At 43.2% G+C, this 17,627-nt stretch overlaps 1 long non-coding RNA gene and 1 pseudogene across 1 annotated transcript in view; both read left to right on the top strand.

Annotated features, from left to right (window-relative positions):
- LOC136314600 (uncharacterized) overlaps positions 1 to 1,309 on the top strand; it is a 28,999-nt gene extending 27,690 nt beyond the window's left edge. The window contains exon 3 of the long non-coding RNA XR_010727339.1: positions 1,265 to 1,309. This is a non-coding gene — a long non-coding RNA (uncharacterized lncRNA). The remainder of the gene's footprint in view (positions 1 to 1,264) is intronic.
- Positions 1,310 to 15,029: 13,720 nt separating this feature from the next.
- Positions 15,030 to 15,187, top strand: LOC136314767 (U2 spliceosomal RNA; annotated as a pseudogene).
- Positions 15,188 to 17,627: the final 2,440 nt, after the last annotated feature.

Raw genomic sequence — 17,627 nt, 5'->3', positions numbered from 1 at the left:
GTTGCAAAGGCTGTTAAGCTGTGGTGCTGGATTGTTTACACTACCCCCCATGTTCCCTGGAAAGACTGGAGGCAAGTTTCTTCTATCCTTTGTTTGGTGTAAAGTTAAGATGATATGTATGGTGAGGGTTTTCTGCACTCAACACAAGAGTAAAAAGAGAGGAATTCTTCAATGTATTAATGAGGAAATGAGAGTTTGCCTTTCAAATATATGCCCAAACATTAAAGAAATCACTAGGACACATTAGGCTCATGTTTCTCATAAACACAAGAATGAAAAAACTTAACACATTTGCTCCAGGACCTGCCAAATTTACTAAATCTTACTAAGAATGTATCTATCTATATCTAGATATAGATATAGATATAGATATAGATATAACTTTTATGTCATTTTTAAATTTTTTAACCCCTCTTTTTTACAAATTCTAAAAAGCATAACTTAAAAAATGTAACATAAGAATGTTTTTTAATGTCAGAATAAATTTAATTTTGTCATATTTACTTTGTTTAATTACCATAAAAGCACACTACATGTCCCTCTAACCATGGTCTGGGACCCAGGTTGATGGGGCAGCCAGTAAGAACTCAACTCTGACAGTTGCCATGGAAAGACAGAGAGAATATGGCCTAGAGCAGTGGTAGTCAACCTGGTTCCTACCGCCCACTAGTGGGCATTCCAGCTTTCATAGTGGGCGGTAGTGGAGCAACCAAAGTATAAATAAAAAGATAGATTTAACTATAGTAAGTTATTTTATAAAGATTTATTCTGCCAAATTTAGCGAAAATCTGACATAAAATATTTGGTAAGTAATTATTATTATATGCTTTTACTTGCTGTAACTCTGCTTTATAAATTTTATAAAGTAAAATTACTTCCGTACTTTATAAATCACCATTACGGTGGAACCGGTGGGCGGTTAGAAAATTTTACTACTAACAGAGATACAAAAGTGGGCGGTAGGTATAAAAAGGTTGACTACCCCTGGTCTAGAGTATGCTCATAAGTATTCCCCAGAAGCCATGACAGCACTCTGGTCACACTCTATTGACCAAAGCAAGTCACGTGCCCTGCCTGGCTCCAAAGGGATGGGGAAGAGCAGTGCTCTGCTGCGGACCTGAAAACCCACGGTGAGCAGTGCTAATGACAACAGCAATCCCTTCCATTTCTCCTCTGCATAGCAGCCAGAGGAATTCTGTTAAAGCAGAAGCAGGTCATGTACCTCCTCTGCTCAGAACTCTTCTGTGGCTCCTGCCTCCCACAGGATAAACGCCAGAGTCCCCACCATGATCTACGAGAACAAGTGCAATCTGCTGCCTGGGACCTCCTGGATCTTGCCTTCAACTCTCTCCGCCTCACTCCCTATACTCTCCTCTGGTCTCCTTGCTTTTTCTCAAACACACCAGGCATGCTCTTACTTCAGAGTCTTTGCTCCTGTCTGCAGTGCTCCTAAAGGCATCCATAGGCCTCACCTCCAAGTTTACTGAAGCCTCCCTGTTATGGGCTGAATGGTGTCCCCCCACTAAAAAATTTATGTTTACCTGAGGGAGGGGATGGAGGAAAGAGGAGTAAATAATAAGTAAGTAAGTAAGTAAATAGATAGTGTTGAAGTCCTAACTCTTAGGACCTTAGATGTGACCATAACTGAAGATAGGATCTTTACAGAGGTGATTAAGTTAAAATGAGGTCATAGGGTATCCTAATCCAATATGACTGATGTCCTTATAAAAAGAGATTAGGACACAGACATACACAAAGGGAAGACAGATGTGAAAACACAGAGAGATGCTGGCTATCTGCAAGTCAAGGAGAGAGGCCTCAGAAAAAAACAACCTTGCCTGACCAGGTGGTGGCGCAGTGGATAGAGCATCCGACTGGGATGCAGAGGACCCAGGTTCGAAACCCTAAGGTTGCTGGCTTGAGCGCAGGCTCATCCGACATGAGCACAGGCTCAATCACCTTGAGTGCAGGGTCGCTGGCTTGAGTGTGGGGTCATAGACATGATCCCAAGGTTGCTGGCTTGAGCAAGGGGTCACTCACTCTGCTGTAGCCCCCCATCAAGGCACATATGAGAAAGCAATCAATGAATAACTAAGGTGCCACAACAAAGAATTGATGCTTCTCTTCTCTCTCCCTTCTTGTCTCTCTGTCCCTATCTGTCTGTCTCTCTGTCTCTGTCACAAAATAAAAAAGGAAGAAGAAACCAACCTTGACAACACCTTGATCTCAGACTTTAGCCTCCAAAAATGAGAAAATAAATTTCTGTTGTTTAAGCCACCCAGTCTGTGGTACTTTGTTACAGCAACCATAACAAACTAATATATTGCCCTTGCCATATTTTTAAAGATTACAGCCTCTCCTTCCACTTGTACTTCAATGGTTTCTGTCCCTTTTTTTCTGCCAGTTTTTCTCTGTAACATTATCACCTTCTAATGTCCTTAATGTTTTCGGTTTTCGTGTGTGTGTGTGTGTGTGTGTGTGTGTGTGTGTGTGTGTGTGTCTGTGTGTGTGTGTGTGTGTGAGATGGGGGGGAGAGGGAGGGAGGGAGAAAGAGAGAGAGAGAGAGAGAGAGAGAGAGAGAGATCTGTTAACTCTCATAGAATATAAGCTTAATCAAGGCAGGGATTTTTGTCTGTTGTATTCATTGCTCTGTCCTCAGGGCCCAGAATGACACTTGGCACACAGCAGATACTCAATAAATATTTATTGGATGAATGAATGAGTGGATGCATGGATAGATGTTATAAAACACCCAGAAATGCTCGGAAATCCTTTGCATGGTACTTTACTATACCACAAGGCTTTTGGTGCCCTTTTTGTTTTATGAGTTCAATATCGGAGGGTAGATGGAGAGTACTGAAAGTCTGGCCTTTCAAATTAAGTGGTATCTATCAAACCTTGAAATATAGAGATTTGATCCTCAAGTTCATGATGAGCATCCCAGAGATCCTTATATACATACTTAAAGATGAATGCACAAGGATCAATACAGAGGCATTTACTATACTGAAAATGAAGTAAGGACCCAATGCTCATCAATAAAGGACTGGGCATAAGCTAGCGTGGCCCCATAGATAGTGATTATGCACATCTTGAAAAGAATAAAGGGGACCTGTGTGGGTCAAGGGGAAGTTGAGATGGTATCAAGTAGAAGACTGATCTGCAACTAAGATAGTATAAGAGTCATGTTTTCCAATGTGCAAAAACCAATAACCAAAAAGATACCCAAGGGAGTGGAGTGAGGTTGCTGGATCAGTTACCTATCACACCACAATGATACTGTGTAACAAGCAACCTAAACCTGCCAGTGGCACACGATCATAAGCATTGATTGCTCAGTAGCCTGGAGGCATCTCCCCTAGGCTGAGATCTAGCAGCTCGGCTGATCTTGACTAGGCTTGCTAGATGAGAGGGGCCAGTGGCATAGTGGCTAGTGTAGGATGGCCTCAGCTAGGACAACTGAAGAGGCTGAGCCTGGGGCCTTTGGTCTCATCCTATAACCTACTAGCCTGGACATATCATCATGGTAATGACAGAGGCACAAGACCAAGCAAGCTTGATTGTGCAAAATGCTTTCAAGCCTCTCATGTATCTAGATTGCTAATGTCCCTTTGGCCAAAGTAAGTCACATGGCCAAGCCTAGCATCTTGGTAGCTAAGGACATGGATCTGGGAGGGGAGAAGAATTGGGGCTGTTTTTGTAACTTGCTGTGGTTGTCTTTTACAAAAGCCAATCCTGGGACCAGGATTCCTATATGAGAGACTTGTTAAGGCAGTGGGGAACAGGGGGAACAGGACAGGGAACGAGGAGAAATCAGGCCATGGTGTGACCAGGCAAAACAGTAGCCCGAGGCTGATTCTGCAGGAGGGTTTCAGGGTAAATTACACTACAGAGTTGTTCTGACTCCTGTATCATCTATTCATTGGCCACCTGGAGTCAGGATGGAGGTCATAACCCCCTGAGCATTCCAGGCTCTCTTACTCGTGGGCAAAATGTTGCCAGTAGCCCAAGGACCGTCCTTTGGGGAACGTTGCAGTTGTGGGTGCTAGAAGCAAGGCCTGCAGAAGCCAGGGAAGGGGGCCCAGCACCACTGAGGGGATCTGGGCTGACACCAACAGTGTCCGCTATGGGAGCCAGAGAGGTAGGAAACTTTTATTTTCCACTTCAGTTTTTTGGGGTACTTTAGGTGTTTTTGTTTGTTTTTTATATTTTACCAAAGCATTTTGGCTCTATAGTTTTTTAAAAGCTCAACAGGCAACCATTTTTTAAGTGAAAGTCTCTCAAGATATCTCCAGTGGTGCAGTGGCAATGGGCAAGGATGGCCTAAAGCTTACCCTGGGGTGACAGGTAGCCCAGAGGAAAGTCAGGAAATCCTGGGTTCAAGACTCACTCTGCCATTTTCTGGCTCTGTGAACTGGGGTAAGTGCTTTCTCTCTCTGACCCTCAGTTTTCCCCAACAATGTGGATAACTACCTACCCCCTAGTGGGTCTCTCTGAGGGCAGTGGGGTGCAGAGTGGACAATCATTAGTGGCTCTGGCATCTCCAAGGCCATCCACAAGGGAAGGCTCGACCCTCCCTACCCCATCCATACTGAGGAGGTGATCTGGAGGTCCCACATACGTGAACTCCTGGGTCCTGGACCTCTATGTCCCTCAGCTTTCCTGTCCTAGCAACAAGCTCAGAGTCCCACTGCTCTTGCCACTGCTCTGGCCCGCAGGTTCTGCTGCTACAGGCCATCTCCACGGGGACTTCTGGCTGAGGGACTCTGACCTGGTCCCACCCTCCTCTCAGCACCAACGTCTCCCCTCCACTCTCCATGTCTTACCCCAGAAATACCCAGCAGCTTCAAGCTCCCCACACATTTCATGCAGTTTCACATCTCAAGGCCTCTGTCCATGCTACAGGATAGTATTGCTAGCTACAGTTAACCAGAGCTAACACTGCTACATCACTTACTGTGTGCCTGGCACCGTTCTAAGTGCTTTTGTGCATATTTACTCAAGATTTTCTCTCAGTAGTCCTATGTGTAGGTGCTATTCTCATCCTCATTTCACAGATAGGTACACTGAGCCAACACAAGGGAAGAGATTCACAGCAGCAGGTCAGGTCTCTGCCCCATCAGCAAGTGAGGACCGGCCTGGGAGGGAGTCCCTGGTTCCACAGCCCACCCCATGCAGAAAGTGAAGGGTGGGCTCTTCCTAACCAATCAGGCCAGGAGCCAAGGAGAAAAGTAGGCACAGGAGAGGAGCCTGACATTCAAAGGAAAGAAAACACAGGAAGCATTTTAAGAGAGAACTAAACTAATATCACATGGAGAAATCATTCTTCACTTCTCAAATCGGTAAAGATCAAAATGATCTGATGAAATTAAGAGGTTAAGAGGTGGAAGGAATAATAATTGCTCAGACATTATAAGGGGAGGTCCCAAGGAAGATATTACAAATGTTTGAACCCTTAGACTAGCAACCACACTATTGGGAATTTAACCCACAGACATTAGGCCACAGAGTGAGAACAATGTATGCTCAAGGTTATTTATTACAGTACTGTTTACAGTAGCACAAGTTTAAACAGTGAGGTCCCCAACAGGGAACTGGTTAAATTAATTATGTTTTATTTGTATGTTGGCATACTTGCAGCCACAAAAACATAATAAGAAAGCTCATAGCATGCTGATATGGAATTATCTACAAGATATATTCAAGTAAATGGCAAGATGTCTAGACAGGACACCAAAGGCACAATCTATAAAAAGAAAAAACTAAATAAATTGGACCTCATCAAAATTAAAAATGGCTATTGTGCAAAACCCTCAGGAAGGATTTGTATCTAGAACATATAAAGAACACTCTAAACTCAATAGTAAGAAAACAAAAATTTAATTTAAAAATAGACAAAACATTACCTGACCAAGTGGTGGCATAAGCGGATAGAGCAGGGGTTGGGAACCTATGGCTCACCAGCCAGATGTGGCTCTTTTTTTTTTTTGTATTTTTCTGAAGTTGGAAACGGGGAGACAGTCAGACAGACTCCCGCATGCACCTGACCGGGATTCACCCGGCATGCCCACCAGGGGGCAATGCTTTGCCCATCTGGGGCGTTGCTCTGTTGCAGCTGGAGCCATTCTAGTGCCTGAGGCAGAGGCCATAGAGTCATCCTCAGCACCTGGGCCAACTTTGCTCCAATGGAGCCTTGGCTGCGGGAGAGGAAGAGAGAGACAGAGAGGAAGGAGAGGGGGAGGGGTGGAGAAGCAGATGGGTGCTTCTCCTGTGTGCCCTGGCCAGGAATCGAACCCAGGACTCCTGCATGCCAGACCGACGCTCTACCACTAAGCCAACCGGCCAGGGCCTGATGTGGCTCTTTTGATGGCTGCATCTGGCTCACAGACAAATCTTTAATTAAAAAATAATAATGTTGGCCCTGGCCGGTTGGCTTAGTGGTAGAGCATCGGCCTGGCGTGCAGAAGTCCCGGGTTCGATTCCCGGCCAGGGCACAAAGGAGAAGCGCCCATCTGCTTCTCCACCCCTCCCCCTCTCCTTCCTCTCTGTCTCTCTCTTCCCCTCCCGCAGCCAAGGCTCCATTGGAGCAAAGATGGCCCGGGCGCTGGGGATGGCTCCTTGGCCTCTGCCCCAGGTGCTGGAGTGGCTCTGGTCACAGCAGAGCAATGCCCCGGAGAAGCAGAGCATCACCCCCTGGTGGGCAGAGCGTCGCCCCTGGTGGGCGTGCCGGGTGGATCCCGGTCAGGCGCATGCGGGAGTCTGTCTGACTGTCTCTCCCCGTTTCCAGCTTCGGAAAAATACAAAATAATAATAATAATAATGTTAAAAATATAAAACATTCTCATGTATTACAATCCATTCATTTCCACTCATGTTCATGGTTGTGGAGCCAAGGAGGAGCCATGGCTGGAGCCAATCACAGCTGTCCTCTGGGACAACACCAAATTTTTATTGGATAATGCATAACATACACGGGTCATTGTATGGCTCTCGTGGAATTACATTTTAAAATATGTGGCATTCGTGGCTTTCTCAGCCAAAAAGTTTCCCGACCCCTGGGATAGAGTGTCAACCTGGGATGCTGAGGACCCAGGTTCAAAACCACAAGGTTGCCTGCTTGAGCGCAGGCTCATCTGGCTTGAGCACAGGCTCACCAGCTTGAGTGCAGGTCACTGGCTTGAGCACAAAAGGTCACTGGTGGGGAAGAGAAAACGGCGACAGAGTAGGCAGATGTTACAACTCCCACCTCCCAGAACCAAAGTGGATTACAACTTAACTTAAGAACAATCATCTTGAAAAACCAACTTTAGACTAAACTAAGAGGAATTTATAACCAAGCAACACTGAAGAAACCACCCTGAGCTGGTAGGAAGGGTAGAGAGGAAAAAAGGGTTGCCCCACTCCCAGGAGTGAGTGGCGGCCCAGAGGATCTCTCATGGTGGGGTGGGTTTCCCAGAGATTTGTGGGTCCTCAGCCCCGAGACCGGAACTCCAGCCTGAGGTGCCAGAGACTAGAGGAGGCTTATGGACAGTATTTAGCTGAAAGAAGAGCTGGGTTACTGTTTGTGAGAGGGAGACAGAACTCTCAGACCCAGGCTCTGTCTTAAAGGGACCATGCAGAAAACCTCATTCACAGCCACTTACTGAGGGCTCTGAGAGCAGGGAGCACTGAGAGAACTGGAGTTGTGAGAGGAGAGTGTAGTCTCCAGGGTATAGGGAGAGACTGTGGGAGACAGCCACCCTGACTACTGTACTGGGTCACTCCCCAAACCAAACCAAAAGTGGCCATGTTTCCTGGGAGAACCAACGCCAGCAAAGGGAAGCAATTACCCTGCCCACCAGAGGCTCTCTTGCTCCAGTCAGTGCAAAGAGTCGCTTAGAAGCAGGGGGCACATCAGGGATACAGATTTTGAGTGCTGAGGTCTGGGCTACACTGCCCCCTCAAACTGCTGAGAGCCCTCTAAAGGGTGGAAGCGCCCGCTGCCAGGGTGACCACGGGGGTGGTGTTGTGGAACCTGGTGAGGCAGCTTGCACAGCGGCAGTGTGGGGTGGAGCCCGGTGAGGCAGCCCACACGCCCGAGGGGCAGTCTGAGCTGTGGCCCACGTACCCAGCAGTGCCAGTGCCAGAGTGCCCAAGGAGGCAGCAGCAGCAGGTGGGCAGAAAGATCACATTTTGGGAATAGAAAGGCCATGCACACTAGCCAAAAGTAGATAAAAAGCCAGCCTAGGAGTACAGCTGACATTCACAATGGCATCTGAGCCCAGCAGAGGCGGCCACAAATTCTGTATCACCTGTAGGTACAAGAAGGTTGCTAAGGGCCAGTCATAAGCACTGACCCCCACTGGTGTGCACCAGGTTCTGACCAGGGAGGACCAGGGCTGGTACATCCAGTGGCCAGATATGGAGAGCATCAGCTCAGGACTTAACAACCCTACTTCAAGTGGTATCTTGAGGAAGGGCTCCTCATAGAAAATGTTGTCACAAACAGCAAATAGAGCAGTAGCAGCAGACAAGTAGCCCACAGCAGATTACAAACAACAGCTGAGGCCAACCCAAGAAGGTCTAAAAACAACACAACTGAAAGCTGGAGGCAGAAAACACCAACTCTGTACTCAGCTAGCTACACAAACAGAACACCCAAAGGAGCAGTCAATACAGAAACAAAATGAGAAGACAGAAAAATGCAATTCAAATAAATCAACAAAAGAAATACCCAGAAAAAGAACCGAAAGAAATGGAAATAACCAAGATACCGGATGCAGAGTTTAGAATAATGATTGTTAGGATGCTCAAGGATCTTAGAGCAACAATAGACAGGCATAATGAGCACCTAAATAGAGAGAGAGCAATCATTAAAAAGGACTTTAAAATTATTATAAAGAATCAGACAGAAATGACAAATACAATATCAGAAATGAAGACTACACTAGAAGGAATTAAAAGCAGGCTGGATAAAGCAGAGGATCGAATCAGCGATTTGGAAGACAAAATAAACAAAAGCACAGAAGCAGAACAGCAAAAAGAAAAGAGGATCAAAAAGTCTGAGGAAACTCTAAGAGATCTCTGTGACAACATGAAGAGAAACAATATCCACATAATAGGGGTTTCTGAAGGAGAAGAGAAAGAACAAGGGATAGATAACCTGACTGAAGAATCATAACTGAAAACTTCTCTAAATTGATGAAGGAAAAAGTCACACAAGTTCAAGAAGCACAGAGAATCCTATTAAAGAGGAACCAAAAGAGACCTACAGCAAGACACACCATAATTAAAATACCAAAGCAGGCCTGACCTGTGGTGGCGCAGTGGATAAAGCATTGACCTGGAAATGCTGAGGTTGCTGGTTTGAAACCCTGGGCTTGCCTGGTCAAGGCACATATGGGAGTTGATGCTTTCAGCTCCTCCCCCCCTTCTCTCTCTCTGTCTCTCCCTCTCCTCTCTAAAAGAAAAAAGAAAAAAACAAAGCAAAGAGATAAAAAAGAATACTAAAAACTGCAAGAAAAAAGCAATCACCTACAAAGAAGCCCCCATAAGAATGACATTTAACTTTTCTACAGAAAAACTTGAGGCCAGAAGGGAATGGCAAGAAATATTCAAAGTTATGCAAAACAAGAGCCTACAATGAAGACTTCTTTATCCAGCAAGGCTATCATTTAAAATTGAAGAAAAAATAAAAAATTCCCAGACAAAAAAAATTCAAGGAATTCATTACAACCAAACCAATGCTGCAAGAAATGTTAAGGGGCCTGTTGTAAACAGAACAAAGGGGGAAAAAATCTAGTAAAAGAGGAATGTAGGTTTAAAGAATAAAATGGAAATAAAGAACTACATATCAATAATAATCTTAAATGTAAATGGATTAAATGCTCCAATCAAAAGATAGGGTAGCTGCATGGATAAGAAAACAAGACCTGTACATATGCTGTCTACAAGAGACCCACTTCAAAACAAAAGATACACATAGACTGAAACTAAAGGGATAGAAAAAAAATATTTCATGCAAATGGAAATGAAAAAAAAAGCTGGGGTAGCAATACTTATATCTGACAAAACAGACTTTAAAACAAAGTCTATAGTAAAAGATAAAGAAGTTCACTACATAATGATAAAGGGAGTGATCCAACAGGAAGATATAACCATTATAAATATCTATGCACCTAATATAGGAGCACCTAAATATATAAAGCAGGTTTTGATGGACATAAAGGGCAAGATCAACAGCAATACTATAGTAGTAGGGGATTTTAATACCCCACTAACATCTATGGATAGATCCTCCAGACAGAAAATTAACAAAGAAACAGCAAACTTAAAGAACACACTAGATCAATTGAATTTAATAGATATCTTCAGAACCTTTTACCCTAAAGCAGGAGAATATACATTCTTTTCAAGTGCTCATGGTACATTCTCTAGGATAGACCACATATTAGGACACAAAATGAGTCTCAATAAATTTAAGAAGATTGAAATCATATCAAGCATCTTCTCTGATCACAATGGCATGAAACTAGAAATCAACTACAATAGAAAAAATGAAAAACATTCCAACACTTGGAAACTAAATAGCATGTTATTAAATAACAAATGGGTTAACAATGAGATCAAGTAAGAAATCAAAAATTTTCTAGAAACAAATGAAAATGAACATACAACAACTCAAAATTTATGAGACAAAACAAAAGCAGCCCTGAGAGGGAAGTTTATAGCATTATAGGCATACCTTAAGAAGCAAGAAGAAGCTCAAATAAACAACCTTTCATCTAAAAGAATTAGAAAAAGAACAGCAAGCAAAGCCCAGAGGAAGTAGAAGAAAGAAAATAATAAAGATCAGAGCAGAAATAAATGACATGAAGGCTAAAAAACAATACAAAAGATCAATAAAACCAAGAGCTGGTTCTTTGAAAAAGTAAACAAGATTGATGAACCTTTAACCAGACTCACCAAGAAAAACAGAGAGAGGACTCAAATAAATAAAATTAGAAATGAGAGTGGAGAAGTAACAACTGACACAGCAGAAATACAAAGGATTGTAAGAAAATACTATGAAGAAATGTATGTGAAAAAATTAGACAACCTAAATGAAATGGACAAATTCCTTGAAACATATAATCCTTCAAAAATCCATCAGGAAGAGCCTGACCAGGCAGTGGTGCAGTGGATAGAGCATTGAACTGGGATGACGAGGACCCAGGTTCAAGACCCCTGAGGTCACCAACTTGAGCACAGGCTCATCTGGTTTGAGTAAAAGCTCACCAGCTTGGACCCAAGGTCGCTGGCTCGAGCAAGGGGTTACTCAGTCTGCTGAAGGCCCGCAGTCAAGGCACATATGAGATGGCAATCAATGAACAACTAAGGTGTTGCAATGCGCTAAAACTAATGATTACTGCTTCTCATCTCTCCATTCCTGTCTGTCTGTCCCTGTCTATCCCTCTCTCTCTCTCTCTGTAAAAAAAAAAAAAAAAAAAAAAAAAATCAATCAGGAAGAATCAGAAAACCTAAACAGACCGATTACAAATAATGAGATTGAAACAGTTATCAAAAAACTCCCAACAAACAGGCCCTCGCCGGTTGGTTCAGTGGAAGAGCGTCGGCCTGGCGTGCAGGAGTCCCGGGTTCGATTCCCGGCCAGGGCACACAAGAGAAGCGCCTATCTGCTTCTCCACCCTGCCCCCTCTCCTTCCTCTCTGTCTTTCTCTTCCCCTCCCGCAGCCAAGGTTCCACTGGAGCAAAGTTGGCCCAGGCGCCAAGGATGGCTCTGTGGCCTCTGCCTCAGGCACTAGGATGGCTCTGATTGCGGCAAAGCGACGCCCCAAGATGGGCAGAGCATCGCCCTCTGGTGGGCATGCCGGGTGGATCCTGGTCGGGTGCATGCAGGAGTCTGTCGGACTGCCTCCCCGTTTCCAGCTTCGAAAAAATACTAAATAAATAAATAAATAAATAAATAACTCCCAACAAACAAAAACCCTGCACCAGATGGTTTTACAGGCAAATTCTGCCAAATATTCAAAAGAAGAAATAACTCCTATTTCAAAAAATTCAAGAGGAGAGAAGACTTCCAAGCTCTTTTTATGAGACAAGCATATCCTCATTTCAAAACCAGGCAAAGATAAAATACAAAGAAAGAAAACTATAAGCCAATATCCCTGATGAATTTAGATGCTAATATTCTTGACAAAATATTAGCAAACTGGATCTAGCAATATGTGAAACAAATCATACATTATGATCAAGTGGGATTTATTCTAGGGAGGCAAGGCTGGTATAATATTCACAAATCAATCAATGTGATTCATCATATAAACAAAAAGAAAGAGAAAAATCACATGATAATATCAATAGTTGCAGAAAAAGCATTTGATAAAATCCAGCACCCATTTATGATCAAAACTCTCAGCAAAGTGGGAATACAGGGAACATACCTCAACATGATAAAGGCCATCTATGACAAACCCACAGGCAACATCATACTCAATGGACAAAAATTAAAAGCAATCCCCTTAAGTTCAGGAACAAGGCAGGGTGCTCCCTTTTACCACTCTTATTCAACATAGTTCTGGAAGTCCTAGCCACAGCAATCAGACAAGAAAAAGAAATAAAAGGCATCCAAATTGGAAAAGAAGTAAAACTATCATTATTTGCTGATGATATGATACTATACATAGAAAACCCTAACGTCTCAGTCAAAAAACTAATGGACCTGATAAATGAATTCAACAAGGTGGCAGGATATAAAATTAATATTCAGAAATCAGAAGCATTTTTATACACCAATAATGAACTGTCTGAAAGAGAAATTAAGAAAACAATCCCCTTCACTATTGCAACAAAAATAATAAAGTACCTAGGAATAAATTTAACCAAGAAAGTTAAAGACTTATACTCGGAAAATTATAAAACATTGATATAAGAAATCAAGGAAGATACAAACAAGTGGAAGCATATACTGTGTCCATGGATAGGAAGAATAAACATCATTAAAATGTCTATATTACCCAAAGCAATTTATAAATTCAATGCAATTCCTATTAAAATACCAATAGCATATTTCAAATATATAGAACAAATATTCCAAAAATTTATACGGAACCAGAAAAGAACACAAATAGCCTCAGCAATCTTGAAAAAAGAAGAATAAAGTGGATGGTATCACACTTCCTGATGTCAAGTTTTACTACAAGGCCATTGTACTCAAAACAGGCATATAGATCAATGGAACAGAACAGAGAACCCAGAAAGAAACCCACACCGTTATGAACAAATGACAAGGGAGGTAAGAGCATACAATGGAGTAAAGACAGTCTCTTTAACAAATGGTGTTGGGAAATTTGAACAGCTACCAGAAAAAAAAAAAAGAAACTGGATCACCAACTTACACAATTCAAAAAAATAAACTCAAAATGAATAAAAGACTTAAATGTAAGTCATGAAACCATAATCATCTTGGAAGAAAACATAGGCAGTAAGCTCTTCGACATCTCTCGCAGCAATATATTTGCTGATTTATCTCCACGGGCAAGTGAAATAAAGGACAGGATGAACAAATGGGACTATATCAAACTAAAAAGATTTGCATAGCTAAAGACAATATGAGCAAAATAAAAAGACAAAACACACAATGGGAGAATATATTCAACAAAATGTCTGATAAGGAGTTAATAACCAAAATTTATAAAGAACTTGTAAAACTCAACACCAGGAAGACAAACAATCCAATCAAAAAATAGGCAAAAGAAATGAATAGACACCTCTCCAAAGAGGACATACAGATGGCCAATAGGCAGATGAAAAAATGTTCCACATCACTAATCATTAGAGAAATGCAAATTAAAACCACAATGAGATACCACCTCACACCAGTCAGAATGGCGCTCATTAACAAAATACATAATAAGTGCTGGTGAGGATGAAGAGAAAAGGAAACCCTCCTGCACTGCTGGTGGGAATGCAGACTGGTGCAGCCACTGTGGAAAACAGTATGGAGATTCCTCAAAAAATTAAAAATGAAACTGCCTTTTGACCCAGCCATCCCACTCTTAGGAATATATCCCAAGAATACCTCATCACTGTTTCAAAGGAAGAAATGCACCCCCATGTTTATTGCAGCATTGTATACAATATCCAAGATCTGGAAACATCCCAAGTGTCCATCAATGGATGAGTGGATTAAAAAGCAGTGGTACAGGCCCTGGCCGGTTGGCTCAGTGGTAGAGCGTCAGCCTGGCATGCAGGAGTCCTGGGTTCGATTCCCGGACAAGGCACACAGGGGAAGCACCCATCTGCTTCTCCACCCCTCCCCCTCTCCTTCCTTTCTGTCTCTCTCTTCCCCTCCCGCAACCAAGGCTCCATTGGAGCAAAGTTGGCCCAGGCTCTGAAGATGGCTCTGTGGCCTCTGCCTCTGGCGCTAGAATGGCTCTGGTTGCAAGAGAGCAACACCCCAGATGGGCAGAGCATCACCCCTTGGTGGGCATGCCGGGTGGATCCCAGTCAGGTGCATGTGGGAGTCTGTCTGACTGCCTTCCTGTTTTCAACTTCAGAAAAATACAAAAAAAAAAAAAAAAAAGGCAGTGGTACATATACACAATGGAATACTATGCAGCCGTGAAAAAGAAGGAAATCTTACCTTTTGTGACAACATGGATGGACCTGGAAACTATTATGTTAAGTGAAATAAGCCAGGCAGAGAAAGAAAAATATCATACTCATTTGAGGAATTCAATGAACAATGTGAACTGAGAAGCAGAATAGAGGCAGAGTCGGGATCAAAAGAACCAGAAGGAAAGCAGACAAAGGGAAAGGGGATGAGAGGATGGGATCAGAGAAGGGAAAGAGATTGGTGAAATTATATATACACAACACAGCGTTATAGAGAGCAGGAAAGCAAATCCTGGAGGGAAGGGGGGAAGGTGTTGAGGAGAGGGGCATAAGGGTGATGTTGAGGGGAACATGGGGGTGGGGGAGAGATATATTTGGTGGAACACACAATAAATTAAAATCAATAAAAATTTTTTAAAAAGGTCACTGGCTATATCGCTTCTCGGCCTTTTGGCTAAGATCAAGTGTAGTATCTGTTCTTATCAGTTTAAAAAGGTCACTGGCTTGAAGACCAAGGTTGCTGGCTTGAGCAAGGGGTCACTGGCTTGGCTGGGGCCTCCCTGGTCAAGACATATAGGAAAAAGCAATCAATTAACTAAGGTGCCACAACTACAAGTTGATGCTTCTCATCTCTCTCCCTTCCTGTCTGTCTCTCTCTGTCTCTCTCACACAAAAAAGGTGGGGGGTGTGTGTGAAAATATTTGAACAGATAGTTCACCAAAAAGTATATATAAATGGTAAATAAGCACAAGAAAAGATGTTCAACATCATTAGCCATCTGGGAAATACAAAATAAGGCTCTGACATAAAAGCATTACAAACCTATTAAAATGGCTAAAATTAAAAAGAAAATAGTAACAAAATCAAGGGCTGACAAGGACACACAGTAACCAGAACTCTGCAACACTGTTGGTGGGAATGTGAAACAGTACAGCCACTCTGGAAAATGGTTTGGCAGTTTCTTATCCAGTTAGGCATATGCTTCCCATACAACTCAGCAGTTGTACTTCTGAGTATTTATCCTGAAAAACTGAAGACTTAGATTCACACAGAAACCTGTGTGGACATTCATAGCAGCTTGATTTGTAATTGAAAACCAAAACTGAAAATGCAACTATCCTTAACAGGTGAATGGATAAACAAACTGTGTTCATCCAACGAAACACTACAAAGCAATGGAAAGGAATGAATTATCAATAAACACAACACATTAGATTTATCTCAAGGGCATTATGCTGAGCAAAAAATGCCCATCTCAAAAGGTTACAAATTGTATAGTTTCATTTATATAACACTGTCAAAGGGACATAATTATAGTGATGAAGAACGGATCAGCGGTTGCTAGAGGATAGAGTTGAAAAGGGTGTGATTATAAAGTGTTAACGTGAGGGAGTTTCTTTGCGGTGATTGGAACAATTTTATATTCTGATGGTTACAAAACCCGTCCATTTTTTTTTTTTCTGAAGCTAGAAACGGGGAGAGACAGTCAGACAGACTCCCGCATGCGCCCGACCAGGATCCACCCGGCATGCCCACCAGGAGCTACGCTCTGCCCACCAGGGGGTGATGCTCTGCTTCTCCGGGGCGTTGCTCTGCTGTGACCAGAGCCACTCCAGCGCCTGGGGCAGAGGCCAAGGAGCCATCCCCAGCGCTCGGGCCATCTTTGCTCCAATGGAGCCTTGGCTGCGGGAGGGGAAGAGAGAGACAGAGAGGAAGGAGAGGGGGAGGGGTGGAGAAGCAGATGGGCGCTTCTCCTATGTGCCCTGGCTGGGAATCGAACCCGGGACTTCTGCACGCCAGGCAGACGCTCTACCACTGAGCCAAGCGGCCAGGGCCCAAAACCTGTCCATTTGATAAAATTTCATAGAACTATGCACTGGAATACAAAACAAAACAATTATTGTATGTTAAAACTGGTGAAGTCCAAATAAGGTTTGGTTTTGAGTTAATAATATTGTACCCATTTCAATTTCCTGGTTTTGACAATGCACCAGGGTTATGTAAGATGTTATCACTGGGGTAACAGGGGGAGCTGGGTGAAAGGTGCACGGGAACTCTGTACTATTTTTGCAACTTCTGTGAGTCTTAAGCTATTTCAAAATAAAAAAAAAATTACAGTAGCAATGATTTGGGGCTGCTTTGCTTAACTTGATCTTTTTGTTGTAAAAAAAGAATAGCAAAAAATAATAATAGTAGCAAGGTAAAGAATGTGTGCGAAAGAGTCTCATTTGTGTGAAACGGAAGTTCGGATGTTTCTCCTGTCTATGACAGTATTTCTGGAAACATACACAAGGGACTGGGAGTATTGGAGCCATGGGAGGGGACTAGACATCGGGGCACAGCGATGAGAGTAAAGGAAAAAATCCTGAGTTTTCCATTTTTCTCTTGAGATTTTTAAATTTTATACTATATCTATTACCTTTAAAAACTTTTAATTTAATTGGCTATGAGAGAACAGAGATCCTCAGAGGGCCAGAGGGGAGAGGGGCAGTGTCCCAAGCACAAAGATTTTATTGGGAAGGTAATATCTTACCAAGCTCAAGGGAGGCTAGAAACACAAAATAATAACGGGTGTAGCAGTGAGAGCACCCAGCTCCAGTTGGTAGGGCCCAGAAAAATGATGCCTCTTTTGTCTCCATGACAACAATAATGAATAGGGTTAATAATCACAGTCACCATGATAGACACTTACCTAGCCACTCAACTAAGCACTTCCCAGGGGCCAACTCACATAACTCTAAACAACATCATTGCATAAAAAAAGAAACCAAGGCACAGAAGTGAAGTAACTTGCCCGAAGTCCCACCTGGAGTTTGCAGCACTGTAACTCCTAGGACCTCCACCCTGGGCCCTCTGGACAGAATCCCACACAGCAGTTGCTGGACTGGGGGCTGGGGTGTGGAGGGAAAAGGCTCCCAGCCTGGAGCACCCCTGCCACCCTCACCCAGGCTGGTGGAAAGAATGGGGGGAGGGAGTCAGGCAGAAGCACACCTAGATACTGGGCTTTCTCGTGGATCTTGCTGGGGAAGGGC

The sequence above is a fragment of the Saccopteryx bilineata genome, chromosome 10 (genome assembly GCF_036850765.1).
Source record: "Saccopteryx bilineata isolate mSacBil1 chromosome 10, mSacBil1_pri_phased_curated, whole genome shotgun sequence".
Classification (NCBI taxonomy): domain Eukaryota; kingdom Metazoa; phylum Chordata; class Mammalia; order Chiroptera; family Emballonuridae; genus Saccopteryx; species Saccopteryx bilineata.
This window is presented reverse-complemented; position numbering and strand designations above follow the sequence as displayed.